This window comes from Brachyhypopomus gauderio, chromosome 17 (genome assembly GCF_052324685.1).
Source record: "Brachyhypopomus gauderio isolate BG-103 chromosome 17, BGAUD_0.2, whole genome shotgun sequence".
NCBI lineage: Eukaryota > Metazoa > Chordata > Actinopteri > Gymnotiformes > Hypopomidae > Brachyhypopomus > Brachyhypopomus gauderio.
Window position 1 is genome coordinate 10,043,619 of NC_135227.1, and position 15,693 is coordinate 10,059,311.

Consider the following 15,693-nt stretch of genomic DNA (forward strand, 5'->3'; position numbering starts at 1 on the left):
CTCTTTTAGTCACCCCACCTCTCCTCTAGTCACCCTGCCTCTCCTCTAGTCACCCTGCCGCTCCTCTAGTCACCCTGCCTCTCCTCTAGTCACCCTGCCCCTCCTCTAGTCACCACACCTCTCCTCTAGTCACCCTGCCCCTCCTCTAGTCACCCTGCCTCTCCTCTAGTCACCCTGCCGCTCCTCTAGTCACCCCACCTCTCCTCTAGTCACCCTGCCCCTCCTCTAGTCACCCCGCCTCTCCTCTAGTCACCCTGCCCCTCCTCTAGTCACCCTGCTCCTCTTTTAGTCACCCCGCCTCTCCTCTAGTCACCCTGCCCCTCTTCTAGTCACCCCACCTCTCCTCTAGTCACCCTGCCTCTCCTCTAGTCACCTTGCCGCTCCTCTAGTCACCCTGCCCCTCCTCTAGTCACCCTGCCCTCTCCTCTAGTCACCCCACCTCTAGTCACCCCACCTCTCCTCTAGTTACCCTGCCGCTCCTCTAGTCACCCCGCCTCTCCTCTAGTCACCTTGCCTCTCCTCTAGTCACCCCGCCTCTCCTCTAGTCACCTTGCCTCTCCTCTAGTCACCCTGCCCTCTCCTCTAGTCACCCCACCTCTAGTCACCCCACCTCTCCTCTAGTTACCCTGCCGCTCCTCTAGTCACCCCGCCTCTCCTCTAGTCACCTTGCCTCTCCTCTAGTCACCCCGCCTCTCCTCTAGTCACCCTGCCCCTCCTCTAGTCACCCTGCCCCTCCTCTAGTCACCCTGCCCCTCTTTTAGTCACCCCGCCTCTCCTCTAGTCACCCTGCCTCTCCTCTAGTCACCCTGCCTCTCCTCTAGTCACTCCGCCCCTCCTCTAGTCACCCCACCTCTCCTCTAGTCACCTTGCCCTCTCCTCTAGTCACCCCACCTCTCCTCTAGTCACCCTGCCTCTCCTCTAGTTACCCTGCCGCTCCTCTAGTCACCCCGCCTCTCCTCTAGTCACCTTGCCTCTCCTCTAGTCACCCCGCCTCTCCTCTAGTCACCCTGCCCCTCCTCTAGTCACCCTGCCCCTCCTCTAGTCACCCTGCCCCTCTTTTAGTCACCCCGCCTCTCCTCTAGTCACCCTGCCTCTCCTCTAGTCACCCTGCCTCTCCTCTAGTCACTCCGCCCCTCCTCTAGTCACCCTGCCCTCTCCTCTAGTCACCCTGCCCTCTCCTCTAGTCACCCCACCTCTAGTCACCCCACCTCTCCTCTAGTCACTCCGCCTCTCCTCTAGTCACCCCACCTCTCCTCTAGTCACCCTGCCCCTCCTCTAGTCACCCCACCTCTCCTCTAGTCACCCTGCCCCTCCTCTAGTCACCCTGCCCCTCCTCTAGTCACCCCGCCTCTCCTCTAGTCACCCTGCCCCTTTTTAGTCACCCCGCCTCTCCTCTAGTCACCCAGCCTCTCCTCTAGTCACTCTGCCTCTCCTCTAGTCACCTTGCCCCTCCTCTAGTCACCCTGCTCCTCTTCTAGTCACCCCGCCTCTCCTCTAGTCACCCTGCCTCTCCTCTAGTCACCCCACCCCTCCTCTAGTCACCCTGCCTCTCCTCTAGTCACCCTGCCCCTCCTCTAGTCACCCTGCCCCTCTTTTAGTCACCCCACCTCTCCTCTAGTCACTCTGCCTCTCCTCTAGTCACCCTGCCTCTCCTCTAGTCACCCTGCCCCTCTTCTAGTCACCCCGCCTCTCCTCTAGTCACCCTGCTCTCTCCTCTAGTCACCCCACCTCTAGTCACCCCGCCGCTCCTCTAGTCACCCTGCCTCTCCTCTAGTTACCCCACCTCTAGTCACCCCGCCGCTCCTCTAGTCACCCTGCCTCTCCTCTAGTCACCCCACCTCTAGTCACCCCGCCGCTCCTCTAGTCACCCTGCCTCTCCTCTAGTCACCCCACCTCTAGTCACCCCACCGCTCCTCTAGTCACCCTGCCTCTCCTCTAGTCACCCTGTCTCTCCTCTAGTCACCCTACCCCTCCTCTAGTCACCCTGCCTCTCCTCTAGTCACACTGCCCCTCCTCTAGTCACCCTGCCTCTCCTCTAAGAGAGTTTAAGTATCATATTGAGATCGATCGACAGGTATAAATGCCTCCGCCGTTCGTGCAATCGCGAAAGTATAATCCATTAATATAATAATTTATTAAATATATTAACATTTATTTTTTAGAAACCCATTTTTTTGGCTCATGACCCATCCAAGGGTCGTGATCCAGAGTTTAAAAAACCCTGTAGTAGTGTACCATCTGTAACAACACAGCATGGAACAATGTCAATGTTTACATAGCTCATGTGTATTAATCCCATAATTCCCCGGAAAATAAACAAAATGTAAATATACAGAGTGTAAATAAACAGAATTTGTACACAGAAATGTACAATTCTGTGTATAAATTCCCTCTGTATGACTGTAATTTTCTAAGCTGAGAACAATCCAGTCCTTAGAACGCATGGGTCATGTTTATTTATTTTATTAATGTCACATATCAACAGATGTCAGGAAAACATGTAATGTTGACTTTCCAGTATTAGAACTGTACCACATACACTCACACATACATGTGCATCACAAGAACAAATGTTCTTGTGTATTAACACACAGGATAGCATTTATTATACAGGATTTTTAAAAACTGCCACACCTCTCAAATATGAACTGCTATAGTGAGTATAACACTCCTGCTTCCTATAAAACAGCTGTGTTACACACTCTCACAGGCCCCTCCCTCTTCCTATAAAACAGCTGTGTTACACACTTTCACAGGCCCCTCCCTCTTCCTATAAAACAGCTGTATTACACACTCTCACAGGCCCCTCCCTCTTCCTATAAAACAGCTGTGTTACACACCCTCACAGGCCCCTCCCTCTTCCTATAAAACAGCTGAATTACACATCCTCACAGGCCCCTCCCTCTTCCTATAAAACAGCTGTATTACACACCCTTGCAGGCCCCTCCCTCTTCCTATAAAACAGCTGTGTTACACACCCTCACAGGCCCCTCCCTCTTCTAATAAAACAGCTGAATTACACATCCTCACAGGCCCCTCCCTCTTCCTATAAAACAGCTATATTACACACCCTCACAGGCCCCTCCCTCTTCCTATAAAACAGCTGAATTACACATCCTCACAGGCCCCTCCCTCTTCCTATAAAACAACCATAATACACATCCTCACAGGCCCCTCCCTCTTCCTTTAAAACAGCTGTATTACACACCCTCGCAGGCCCCTCCCTCTTCCTATAAAACAACGGTATTACACACCCTCGCAGGCCCCTCCCTCTTCCTATAAAACAACGGTATTACACATCCTCACAGGCCCCTCCCTCTTCCTATAAAACAGCTGTATTACACACCCTCACAGACCCCTCCCTCTTCTTATAAAACAACGGTATTACACACCCTCGCAGGCCCCTCCCTCTTCCTATAAAACAACGGTATTACACATCCTCACAGGCCCCTCCCTCTTCCTATAAAACAGCTGTATTACACATCCTCACAGGCCCCTCCCTCTTCCTATAAAACAGCTATATTACACACCCTCACAGGCCCCTCCCTCTTCCTATAAAACAGCTATATTACACACCCTCACAGGCCCCTCCCTCTTCCTATAAAACAGCTGTATTACACACCCTCACAGGCCCCTCCCTCTTCCTATAAAACAGCTGTATTACACATCCTCACAGGCCCCTCCTTCTTCCTATAAAACAACCATATTACACAGACTCACATGCCCCTCCCTCTTCCTATAAAACAGCTGAATTACACATCCTCACAGGCCCCTCCCTCTTCCTATAAAACAACCATAATACATATCCTCACAGGCCCCTCCCTCTTCCTATAAAACAGCTGTATTACACATCCTCCCAGGCCCCTCCCTCTTCCTATAAAACAGCTATATTACACACCCTCACAGGCCCCTCCCTCTTCCTATAAAACAGCTGTATTACACACCCTCACAGGCCCCTCCCTCTTCCTATAAAACAGCTGGATTACACACCCTCACAGGCCCCTCCCTCTTCCTATAAAACAACCATATTACACAGACTCACATGCCCCTGCCTCTTCCTATAAAACAGTTGTATTACACACCCTCACAGGCCCCTCCCTCTTCCTATAAAACAGCTGGATTACACACCCTCACAGGCCCCTCCCTCTTCCTATAAAACAACCATATTACACAGACTCACATGCCCCTGCCTCTTCCTATAAAACAGTTGTATTACACACCCTCACAGGCCCCTCCCTCTTCCTGTAAAACAGCTGTATTACACACCCTCCCTCTGCCTCTATATCAGCTGTGGACTAGTCAGAATGGAGGCTCTGAACACCTACCACTGTCCTGTTGAGTGGAGGAGACAGACTCCCTCTGCTTTCACATATCCAGTCAGCCTTAAAAGAGAATCCTCACCTTTTCAGCTGTCTAAAGAGCACAAATCCCCATTCCGGTCTCCCGGAGAGCAAAGCTGCCTTCTCAATCCTGCCTGTGCCACTCCTTCTGCAAAGCATGACACAGCTCTAATCCACATGAGAGAGAGGGAGAAAAAAAGAGATGAGATAGTGGGGGAGGGGGGGCAAGGAGAGGGAGAGGCAGAGAGAAAGAAAACAAAGAAGTGATGTGAGGGAGAGAGGGAGAAAGAGGGCAAGAGGTGTACTGGTGTGAGTGTGAGAGAGGGAGGAGGTGTACTGGTGTGAGTGAGAGAGGGAGGAGGTGTACTGGTGTGAGTGTGAGAGGGAGGAGGTGTACTGGTGTGAGTGTGAGAGAGGGAGGAGGTGAAATGGTGTGAGTGTGAGAGAGGGAGGAGGTGTACTGGTGTGAGTGAGAGAGGGAAGAGGTGTACTGGTGTGAGGGAGAGAGGGAGGAGGTGTACTGGTGTGAGTGTGAGAGAGGGAGGAGGTGTACTGGTGTGAGTGAGAGAGGGAGGAGGTGTACTGGTGTGAGTGTGAGAGGGAGGAGGTTTACTGGTGTGAGTGTGAGAGAGGGAGGAGGTGTACTGGTGTGAGAGAGGGAGGAGGTGAACTAGTGTGAGTGTGAGAGAGGGAGGAGGTGTACTGGTGTGAGGGAGAGAGGGAGGAGGTGTACTGGTGTGAGTGTGAGAGAGGGAGGAGGTGTATTGGTGTGAGTGTGAGAGGGAGGAGGTGTACTGGTGTGAGTGTGAGAGAGGGAGGAGGTGTACTGGTGTGAGAGAGGGAGGAGGTGTACTGGTGTGAGTGTGAGAGGGAGGAGGTGTACTGGTGTGAGTGTGAGAGAGGGAGAGGGGAACTGGTGTGAGTGTGAGACAGGGAGGAGGTGTACTGGTGTGAGTGTGAGAGGGAGGAGGTGAACTGGTGTGAGGGAGAGAGGGAGGAGGTGTACTGGTGTGAGTGTGAGAGAGGGAGGAGGTGTACTGGTGTGAGAGAGGGAGGAGGTGAACTGGTGTGAGTGTGAGAGAGGGAGGAGGTGTACTGGTGTGAGTGTGAGAGAGGGAGGAGGTGAACTGGTGTGAGTGTGAGAGAGGGAGGAGGTGTACTGGTGTGAGCGTGAGAGGGAGGAGGTGTACTGGTGTGAGTGTGAGAGAGAGAGGAGGTGTACTTTTGTGAGTGAGAGAGGGAGGAGGTGTACTGGTGTGAGTGTGAGAGGGAGGAGGTGTACTGGTGTGAGTGTGAGAGAGGGAGAGGGGAACTGGTGTGAGTGTGAGACAGGGAGGAGGTGTACTGGTGTGAGTGTGAGAGGGAGGAGGTGTACTTGTGTGAGGGAGAGAGGATGGAGGTGAAATGGTGTGAGGGTGAGGTGTACTGGTGTGAGTGTGAGAGGGGGGAGGTGTACTGGTGTGAGTGTGAGAGTGAGGTGTACTGGTGTGAGTGAGAGAGAGGGAGGAGGTGTACTGGTGTGAGGGAGAGAGGGAGGAGGTGAATTGGTGTGAGTGTGAGAGTGAGGTGTACTGGTGTGAGTGTGAGAGGGGGGAGGTGTACTGGTGTGAGTGTGAGAGTGAGGTGTACTGGTGTGAGTGAGAGAGAGGGAGGAGGTGTACTGGTGTGAGTGTGAGAGAGGGAGGAGGTGTATTGGTGTGAGTGTGAGAGGGAGGAGGTGTACTGGTGTGAGTGTGAGAGAGGGAGGAGGTGAACTGGTGTGAGTGTGAGAGTGAGGTGTACTGGTGTGAGTGAGAGAGAGGGAGGAGGTGTACTGGTGTGAGGGAGAGAGGGAGGAGGTGAATTGGTGTGAGTGTGAGAGTGAGGTGTACTGGTGTGAGTGAGAGAGAGGGAGGAGGTGTACTGGTGTGAGGGAGAGAGGGAGGAGGTGAATTGGTGTGAGTGTGAGAGTGAGGTGTACTGGTGTGAGTGAGAGAACCTAAGAACCCATCACAGATGTCAACAGTCTACCATTTCCTATCAGGCATTTCCTAGTGAGAGGTGAGGGTCACATCACAGTCCTCTCTTTCTCTATATATATAAATATATTCACTTCACCGAATCTTTTACATGACATGCAAATGTAAAGGGGAAATAAATGGCAATAAAACCAAAGAAACCATATTATTTAGAAAATAATTAAATAACAATAATCAAACAATCTTTCATTGTCTCTCTCTGTGTTTCTCTCTCTCCTTTTCTCACTGTCTCAACAGCCAACCTTTAGCTTGTTAACAGAGGTCAGCGTCATCCTTTAGATGCCCGTCAGTTCCTGTGTGTCAGAGTGAGGTGAGTTCACTACAACAATGACTCATTCAACATCTTCCATCAACATCCACCAGGACAGTCAGCTTCTCCATCCTGCTGAGAACCAGACCAATCACAGCATCACCGACCAGACCATGTGCATCCCCAAGTCTCCTCAGATCTAAAGGCATCTGGCAGTGAGAAGACACCAGCTTGCCAAGAAGGCCCAGAGCCTAGATCATATACTCAGGCCCTCAAAACACCTGTTAGTTCAGCAAAATGCCTTCTAACAAGCCATATCAGTTAGACCTGGACAAGCTTCTGGTTTACTGCAGAACTATGTTTTCACACACAGTCATGATGAAGAAGAAACAGCCTATCAAGTACCTGTAAACATTTACCGTCTACAGCAGACATGCTGCCACAAGCACTAAAGCTGTTGGGAAGTGAAGAGTGAAGTAGAAATGTTAATACAGCCGTAGGACTGTTGAATGGCTGGGTGGTAGAAGTGAGTGTGATTGGATAGCTGGGAGGTAGGAGTGAGTGTGATTGGATAGCTGGGAGGTAGAAGTGAGAGTGATTGGATGGCTGGGAGGTAGAAGTAAGTGTGATTGGATGGCTGGGAGGTAGAAGTGAGTGTGATTGGATAGCTGGGAGGTAGAAGTAAGTGTGATTGGAAGACTGGATGATATGAGCACTGTGATTGGAGAACTGGGTAGTAAGAGTGCATGTGATTTGTTTCTGGCACTACCATACAGTCTATGGGTACCACACACACAGAGTGCTGTATCAGTGTTGGGTATCGTCACCATTAAGCCCAGTAACTTTGTTTAAAACCCATCTCCTGCTGAATTGTAATGCAATTTACAGAGCACTGATGCTATGATATTGGTGTGTGTGTGTGTGTGTGTGTGTGTGTGTGTGTGTGTGTGTGTGTGTATGGTGGAGCTGAATGGATCTACAGACGAATAATGTAAGGATTCCCCATCCAGGAGCTAGGGGCCACGTGTCCTGAATTATTTATTGTTTCAGGAAAAAGATATTACCATATTTTGACCATTGCTTTTATTTTTGTTAAAGAGGAACACTGGTTTAAATGTGAAGGATCACTAGTGAAGAAATACAGTTTTTTAATCTTGCTTTGTGGCGGAACATAAACATTAAAAGATAATATTCTAAATGGGTTACTGTACATTTATGTAGTCATAGACTGTAAATGGTGAACTAGTCTCACTTCCAAAGACAGAGGAATATATCACTAATCTCTAATACATTTATGCGGCAGACAGTGAATCCAAACCAAGACACATGTTGTTCACTAGGCTCAGATACCTAAAGCAATTATTATGGCAACCCCCCCCCCAGTCTCTTTGTCTCTCTCTCTCTCTCTCTCTCTCTCTCTCTCTCTCTCTCTCTCTCTCTCTCTCTCTCTCTCTCTCTCTCTCTCTCTCTCTCTCTCTCTCTCTCTCTCTCTCTCTCTGTCTGTGTCTTTGACCTTCTAGAGGTCAGTATGTGATATGTCTTTGTGTAATATGAGCAGGCAGTAGTAAACAGGACAGTAAGCCACCAGGAAGGGTGTGTATGTATTTAAAGCTTCACTGATTCTAAAATACAGATGTACTGTGGAGGCTCCTGTGACATATTCACCCGTTTGGTTCTTTAATCAGTAACCTTCTCGGCTCGTATTTCTGTGACGCTGCTAAGTGTTTCAGCTCATTCTCTTCTGAGAGTCCTTATGACTCCTTCATCCCCCCATCCTCTCTCCTCTCTGACTCAAGCTCCATCACTTCCTGTAAGATATCAGATTATCTGACAGCCTAACAGCAAATTGGTCATGATATTAAAAAAATTAAGTGTTACTCAGTAGTTAGTAGTAGCCTACTCATTAGTACTCAATGTTTTCTAGTGATATATATATATCAGTATATATACACTCACTGGCCACTTTATTAGGTACAACTGTCCAACTGCTCATTAACGCAAATGTCAAATCAGCCAATCACAGGGCAGCAACTCAATGCACTTAGGCATGTAAACATGGCCAAGATGATCTGCTGCAGTTGAACCCGAGCTTCAGAAAGTAGAAGAAAGGTGATTTAAGTGACTTTGAACATGACATGGCTGCTGGTGCTAGACGGGCTGGTCTGAGTATTTCAGTAACTGCTGGTCTACTGGGATTTTCACGCACAACCATCTCTAGGGTTTACAGAAGATTGGAAAAATGTTGCCTGATCTGATGAGTCTCGATTTCTGCTGTGACATTCGGATGGTAGGATCAGAGTTTGGCATCAACAACATGAAAGCAAGGATCCATCCTGCCTTGTATCAACGGCTCAGGCTGGTGGTGGTGGTGCAATGGAGTGTGGGATATTTTCCTGGCACACTTTGGGCCCATTACTATCCTGCCTGTTACTATCCACTGAGCATCGTGTCAACACCACAGGCTACCTGAGTATTGTTGCTGACCATGTCCATCCCTTTATGACCACAGTGTAGTCATCTTCTGATGGCTACTTCCAGCAGGATAACGCACCATGTCATAAAGCGCAAATCATCTCATACTGGTTTCTTGAACACGACAATGAGTTCACTGTTCTTGAATGACCTCCACAGTCACCAGATCTCAACCCAATAGAGCACCTTTGGGATGTGGTGGAACGGGAGATTCACATCATGGATGTGCAGCCGACAAATCTGTAGCAACTGTGTGATGCTATCATGTCAATATGGACCAGACTCTCTGAGGAATGTTTCCAGTACCTTGTTGAATCTATGGCATGAAGGATTAAGACAGTTCTGAAGTCAAAAGGGGGTCCAACCAAGTACTAGCAAGATGTACCTAATAAAGTAGCCAGTGATATTTATTTGATAGGGTTATTTTTGTGTATGGTTATAAAACCATCGATCTAATGATAATGTATGTTTATTTTATTTATATATATTCTTATATATTGTTGTCCATTTGAAGAGAATGAAAGACTCCATCATTCGTCCATCTGGAAAGACTCCTGAATCACGTGATGAGTTTGTTTTGGTTATCTGTGTTGAGTGAGGAGAGTCATTGGCCTTGATGAAGGCTCATTCCCAAACATGCTGGAGAGATTCTATGTGAAGGTGATCATTTAACCTCCAGCCAAGATTGAATAAAGGCACTTTATTTCCTGAAGCATGCCATAGGGAATTCCAGCTGTAAAGACAAACACACATTTTAGTCTTAACATCCCGTCTTCCTCCAGCATAGCAAGGCACAGCGCTTCTAGGGCAGGTAGAACTAGTATTCACTTCTGTAAGAAAAAGCACCATCAGTAAAACTCACTGTCATGTCTAGGAACAGTGTGACGAGAAGCAGAGCTCAGTTCAGCACCAAAGGCTGCTGCACAAAGCACATTAGTGAGTCACTGTGCACAAGAGCCTCTTCTAAATGCTGTAAATGCACAGGCTGACCTGCTCTAAGCAGCATTAGATGATACTCAATCATTCATGGGGGAAATGACCAAACAAACGACAGCAAGCACCATTTTTCATCCCAACTCAGCATATTTTATTATATTATTATACATTATTATATATTCCTGTCTACCTGTTTTAATAATATATGTCATTTTTTATTTATCTTCTATTCCTATTTATTATTTTATATTATTATTACAATATACCAATTTATATTATTATTACAATATACCAATTGTATACCAATACAATTGTCATTGTGTGTGTGTGTGTGTGTGTGTGTGTGTGTGCGTGTGTGTGTGTGTGTGTGTGTGTGTGTGTGTGTCCTCCTGGTCACACCCCTCTTTTTAGCCGGTTATGTGTTATACCTGTCTATGGTTATTGTACTGGTTAGCATGTGCATTTAGGCCCTAGTTCTGTGCGTGTCCACACACACACACACACACACACACACACACACACACACACACACACACACACGTGTACTTTGTGCTTGACCCTGGGTTGTACACATTAACCCTGTTCATCAGCTTTTACGTCTGCCTTGTTCAGGGTCACTCTCTGTCATCCATTGTCATCCATAGTGTGTTAATGTTTTGGTTTCATTTTGTGTTTTAGTAAACATCTGTGTGTACCAAAGATAGTTCTGCTACATATCCAACTTCAGCCTCCTCATGTCACACCTTCCTCAATGAACAAACTCGCCAAATATTACATTAGACATTATTACATGTTTCTATTTAAACACATCTCACAGGCAGAGTGAAAGTGCAGATCATTACATTTACAAATCCTCTGGCTCTCTCCTAATAATGTAACTGTGTCAGTTTGTAATCTGCATGTCATGTCTGCATGACGTATCTGCATGTCATGTCTGCATGACGTATCTGCATGTCCTGTCAGTTTACAGTACCCCATATCTGCATGTGCTGTCAGTTTACAGTACCCCATATCTGCATATCCTGTCAGTTTACAGTACCCCATATCTGCCTGTGCTGTCAGTTTACAGTACCCCATATCTGCCTGTGCTCTCAGTTTACAGTACCCCATATCTGCATATCCTGTCAGTTTACAGTACCCCATATCTGCCTGTGCTGTCAGTTTACATTACCCCATATCTGCATATCCTGTCAGTTTACAGTACCCCATATCTGCATATCCTGTCAGTTTACAGTACCCCATATCTGCCTGTCCTGTCAGTTTACAGTACCCCATATCTGCCTGTCCTGTCAGTTTACAGTACCCCATATCTGCGTGTTCTGTCAGTTTACAGTACCCCATATCTGCCTGTCCTGTCAGTTTACAGTTTCATTTCATTCAAACATTGCAGTATGTTTACAGGCCTGCAGATTCTGAAATGCTGCATGATACATGTCATTACAACATTATAAAACACACATGTAGATACTTTATGAGAAAGTATTATCAGAGACTTTGTTTATTGGATGGCTAGTACATTGTGAACATAATGAGCACAATGGCCAGAAGAAGGAACCTGATTTAATCTGCTTGCTCATACATTTTGTAATCATGACAACATAGCCCAGCTGAACACTACACAGCAGAATGCTACAACTTTAAATCTCAAGAGCTAGACTAAAAAATCAGTCTACACAACAACTTCAAATCTCCAGAAGGACACTTGGAACAGAGGTGAGGGGCTCCATTTACTGAAGCACAGCAGATATCAGTGTTTCCTTCCTCTCTGCCTGTTTTAGTGTAGATGTGTTACAGCAAAGTAACACTAATATAGCATAAGTGTACCACCAATGCTTAGTCTGCATTAATCTGTTAAGTCAGACCTAATGAACACTTTCCTTGTGTGTTATTGTATGTCGTGTGTTCAGACCTGGCTGGATGGATGATGGTGTGAACTCCAGCCTGGCTATTGGCCACACCCTGCTCAGCCTTTGTGCTGAAGGCCAATCGTATTCCCACTGTGGCTGAAAGAAGACAGAGCTGAGCTCGGCACCGCACATGGTAAAATGATCTATCTGGGTGGGGCGGGGCTTAATTATCCACCCTCAACCTGCGTTCAGCTCAGATCAACACCAAAGCAGAACATGTGTAGATATATGGCTTATAAAATCATTCACTATGCTGTTTTACACAAATGGCGGTAAGGATTTGCACTCATGTAGTACTAATATTGTACTAGTAGTAGTTTGCTAATGCAAAGGCCCAGAAAAGGCTGAACGTTTAGTAACAGAGAATATGAAAGGAGCATGTAGTGTCCTGTTTCTCGTCATAACAGGATCAATAAGATACTGTAGCACACAGAGGGGAATGAAACAAAACCGGCAGCTGTAGAGATGGACCAGGGTGTGAGACCAGCAGGGGGCATCGCTGAGTATCCTTACCCACCCCACCTCTCCTAAACACTTCTGTAAGAGCTTCAGTGCTAAATAAAACAAGTGTCTCACAGTACAAGACGGCAGGGGGTTTGGGAATTCCTCCCACAGATATTCACTGAAACAGCGGCTGAACCACACTATTAACACCCCCGGAGCACCACAACTTAGAACACACACAAACAAACACGTACACACTCACACCCAACCACACCGCCAGCTACAGAGATTAAAAAATGTAAATGGTGCACACACAAACACACACTCTAACAGTACTTCATAGTATGCACAATCTGTCAAATCAGAATGCACACACATGCTGTCAGACCAACACACACATGCTGTCAAACCAACACACACATGCTGTCAAATTGTGTACATGAGCAGGATTACGTCCATCTCTTCCATACACCTGATAGCGATACCTGGTGCCCTCAACATACTGGGCAGGGCAGAGACGGGGGTTAATGAGGATTTAGGGTGGAGACAGAGGTTCGGCCCCAGATTCCCAGAGCGCAGAGACCCTGGGGACTGTGCTTCACAGGCGTGCCCCTGTAACCAGACATGATGAACCCTCCAGCCCCCCCCCGGTCTCCACTACACCTCCAGCAGGGAGGCTTGGTTGATCGCTGTCACAAATAAACACATGCACACACACTCACGCATTCTGAAACCTGCACACAGAGGAACACACACAAACATCAACAAAGAGCTGCTACAGAAAGATGCAGCATCACACTGCCCAGTGAGAGGGAAACAGTGGCATCATTCACACCCCTCTCTCGCTTCTGTCCTCAAGGACAAAACACAATGAAAAACATCCCACACCACACTCACACACACACTCTTACCAGCGATATATGTGTGTGTGCATGTGTGTGTATGTGTGTGTGTCCATCCTCCAGCGGATGCTGTGTGTGTATGCGACAGCCCCTGTCTCTGCAGGCCCCTTTAACAAAGCCTAGCCAGTCCTCGCTAACGCCATTAGCAGCTAGCTGATGGAATATAACCTTCTACTCCTGAAGACTCACACGAGCGTCCAGCTCCGGTACCCAAACACTGCTAAACACAACGGCAGAGACTCCGGAGCAGAGAGACAGCGCAGGAGCGTGGTACTCACCCTGTTCCTCCTCTACTCCATTTTATGTGCGGGGCGTCAGTACAGGGTGCAGTGCGGGGGAGGTGCCTGCTCAGAGCCTCCGCAGAGCTGCCTGCTCTAGCGGCCAACGGCCTGTCGGATGCTGATGATGCAGCTACTTTCACAAGAGCAGCTCTGTTGCCTTGGAAACTAAGGAGTGATGGAGCGGTCATGCTGTGCTGTGATTGGCCTGGAGAGGTGTGGTGCTCCAGGTGGGAGGGGCTACAAGGAGAGCAGGGAAAGGCTGTGGAAAGAGATGCACTAAATAAACAAGAACAGACGTCATGTAATACACTCAGATTCGAACTTATTCACAGTTAGTTCTAGTTCTACATCAAATCTTATTCCTTCACTAGATATAATATTACATATTTCAAAAAATTAGAATAATATTGTTAATTTTTTTTTATATTATTAATATGTCCCTTTTAAACATATATTGTTGTATAGTGCAATGTTTCCCAGCCCAGTCCTTGAGACCCACCAGCCGGTTCTACGTTCTGCTCTAACCTAATTGTTGGGAATGTGGACAGAACTGTGGAAGGGGCCCTGAGGACTGGGCTGAGAAATACTGATAAAGATTGCATAGCAACTTAATTTACATTCGTTAACCAAAAAACTTGTTATATTTGTTCATATTATGAAACTAAAGAGTTACAGTTTGACCGTGCTTTGTGTGAAACTCATTAATGCATTAATGTTTAAATACATTTCAAACTTTAATTCACACAGCAGGTCTGTCCACTGCTAGACTGACATCATTTAACTTAATGATTTTAACCACTAAGATGACATCATTCAGCACTAGCTCATGTTAGGTCACACGCACACATGAGAATATGAAGCAGTATGCAGTAGCCTGGGGCAGGTGCAGTATGACTCCACTACTGCATCTGTGCATTACCTTTTATTCTAATACATTCAAATACACCCAGTGAAAGCTGCACTGACTTTGCTGTAACATACAGCACATTTAACCTGATTATTCCTGTTTTAAATAATCTTTTGTTTTGTCCATAGGCAAAGAAGCGACATCCATTTTTTGCAGACAAGGTGAATTATTACGGACTTTCTTCTCTTTCTTGTTTTAACAACAACAAAACATAAAGCCGAGATCATTATTCATCTGTCAAGGGAGAAGACCCAGAGGGCCTGTAGTTTACACCGGTTCACTGTGTGGCTGCACTGACACATTCATTCCATTGGATGGCAACAATGTTACAAAGGCAGAACGTGGTGCAGAGGAATCATGAAACTCAGAGAGAATGCTGCAAACCTCCAGTTTACACGTCAATATCGTTCAAGTCCATTAAACTGGTAGATACAAGGGCAGAAAGTGCAGTGTTGTCCTGTCTGATCTGCTCTGTGTGTTCATCTAGAGTTGCTCCCCCTGTTTGAGCTGGTACAGTTGACCTGAAGATGTTTGTGAAGGAGGCAGCTGCATGGCAACTGGAACAAAAGGCACCAAACCAATAGCGTCACTGCTAATAAGGACAATGACATAAAGTGCTGTTTATGAAAACCAAATAAAATGGCCAAAACATGTCCAAACATGTCATAGAATGAAAGTTGTAGCAACAGTGCTGATGTAACTATTGCTTGTGACAATAGTTGAGGTATGTTCAGACATGTTTCTGCTTTATAACTAAAGCACATAACGCTGAAACTAAGATTTACTTCCCCTCAGTACTGGACTGTGAGCTATTATGGTGGTCATAGTATTACTTCTGTAACGGAGGAATTCCCCAGTGTGTTTGACAGTAAGCACTTACTGGTGCGAACAGTAACAAACCGGCAGCACAGTTCTTGGCAGTTACTAGGAGGGATAGCTACAGTTACTGAGTGGCTTTGTAACTTATGGAGAATCCTGTTACTGTTAGTAACCATTAACTACAGTACCCGCTGTGTTATGAAGTAACACAGGAGAATATTGTAACTTAAAAAAGAACAAATAAATTAATATGTAAAAATTTAAACATAGCATATACATACATGACATAGCATCTAGTAATGATAAAATAGCCCAAACACCAAGGAAAATATGAGGATGCAAGATAATATCATTTTATGTATTAACAATTAGGCTATATTTAGTGTTATTTACAGAGCTGTGTCAATACAAAGAAAC

General features: G+C 46.7%; 1 protein-coding gene and 1 long non-coding RNA gene across 3 annotated transcripts in view; one reads left to right on the top strand and one right to left on the bottom strand.

Moving 5' to 3' along the window:
- LOC143480312 (A-kinase anchor protein 6-like) overlaps positions 1 to 13,912 on the bottom strand; it is a 35,138-nt gene extending 21,226 nt beyond the window's left edge. The window contains exons 1-2 of one of the 2 annotated variants that reach the window (XM_076977903.1): positions 13,548 to 13,912; positions 4,402 to 4,508 (exon numbers count right to left, since the gene is read on the bottom strand). The gene's annotated coding sequence lies outside the window, so the exon portion shown is untranslated. The remainder of the gene's footprint in view (positions 1 to 4,401; positions 4,509 to 13,547) is intronic. The other variant, XM_076977902.1, reaches the window with a different exon arrangement.
- LOC143480313 (uncharacterized) lies at positions 6,552 to 14,945 on the top strand. The gene is made up of 4 exons (XR_013121815.1): positions 6,552 to 6,668; positions 11,924 to 12,056; positions 14,586 to 14,618; positions 14,700 to 14,945. It is a non-coding gene; the product is annotated as an uncharacterized LOC143480313 (long non-coding RNA).
- Positions 14,946 to 15,693: the final 748 nt, after the last annotated feature.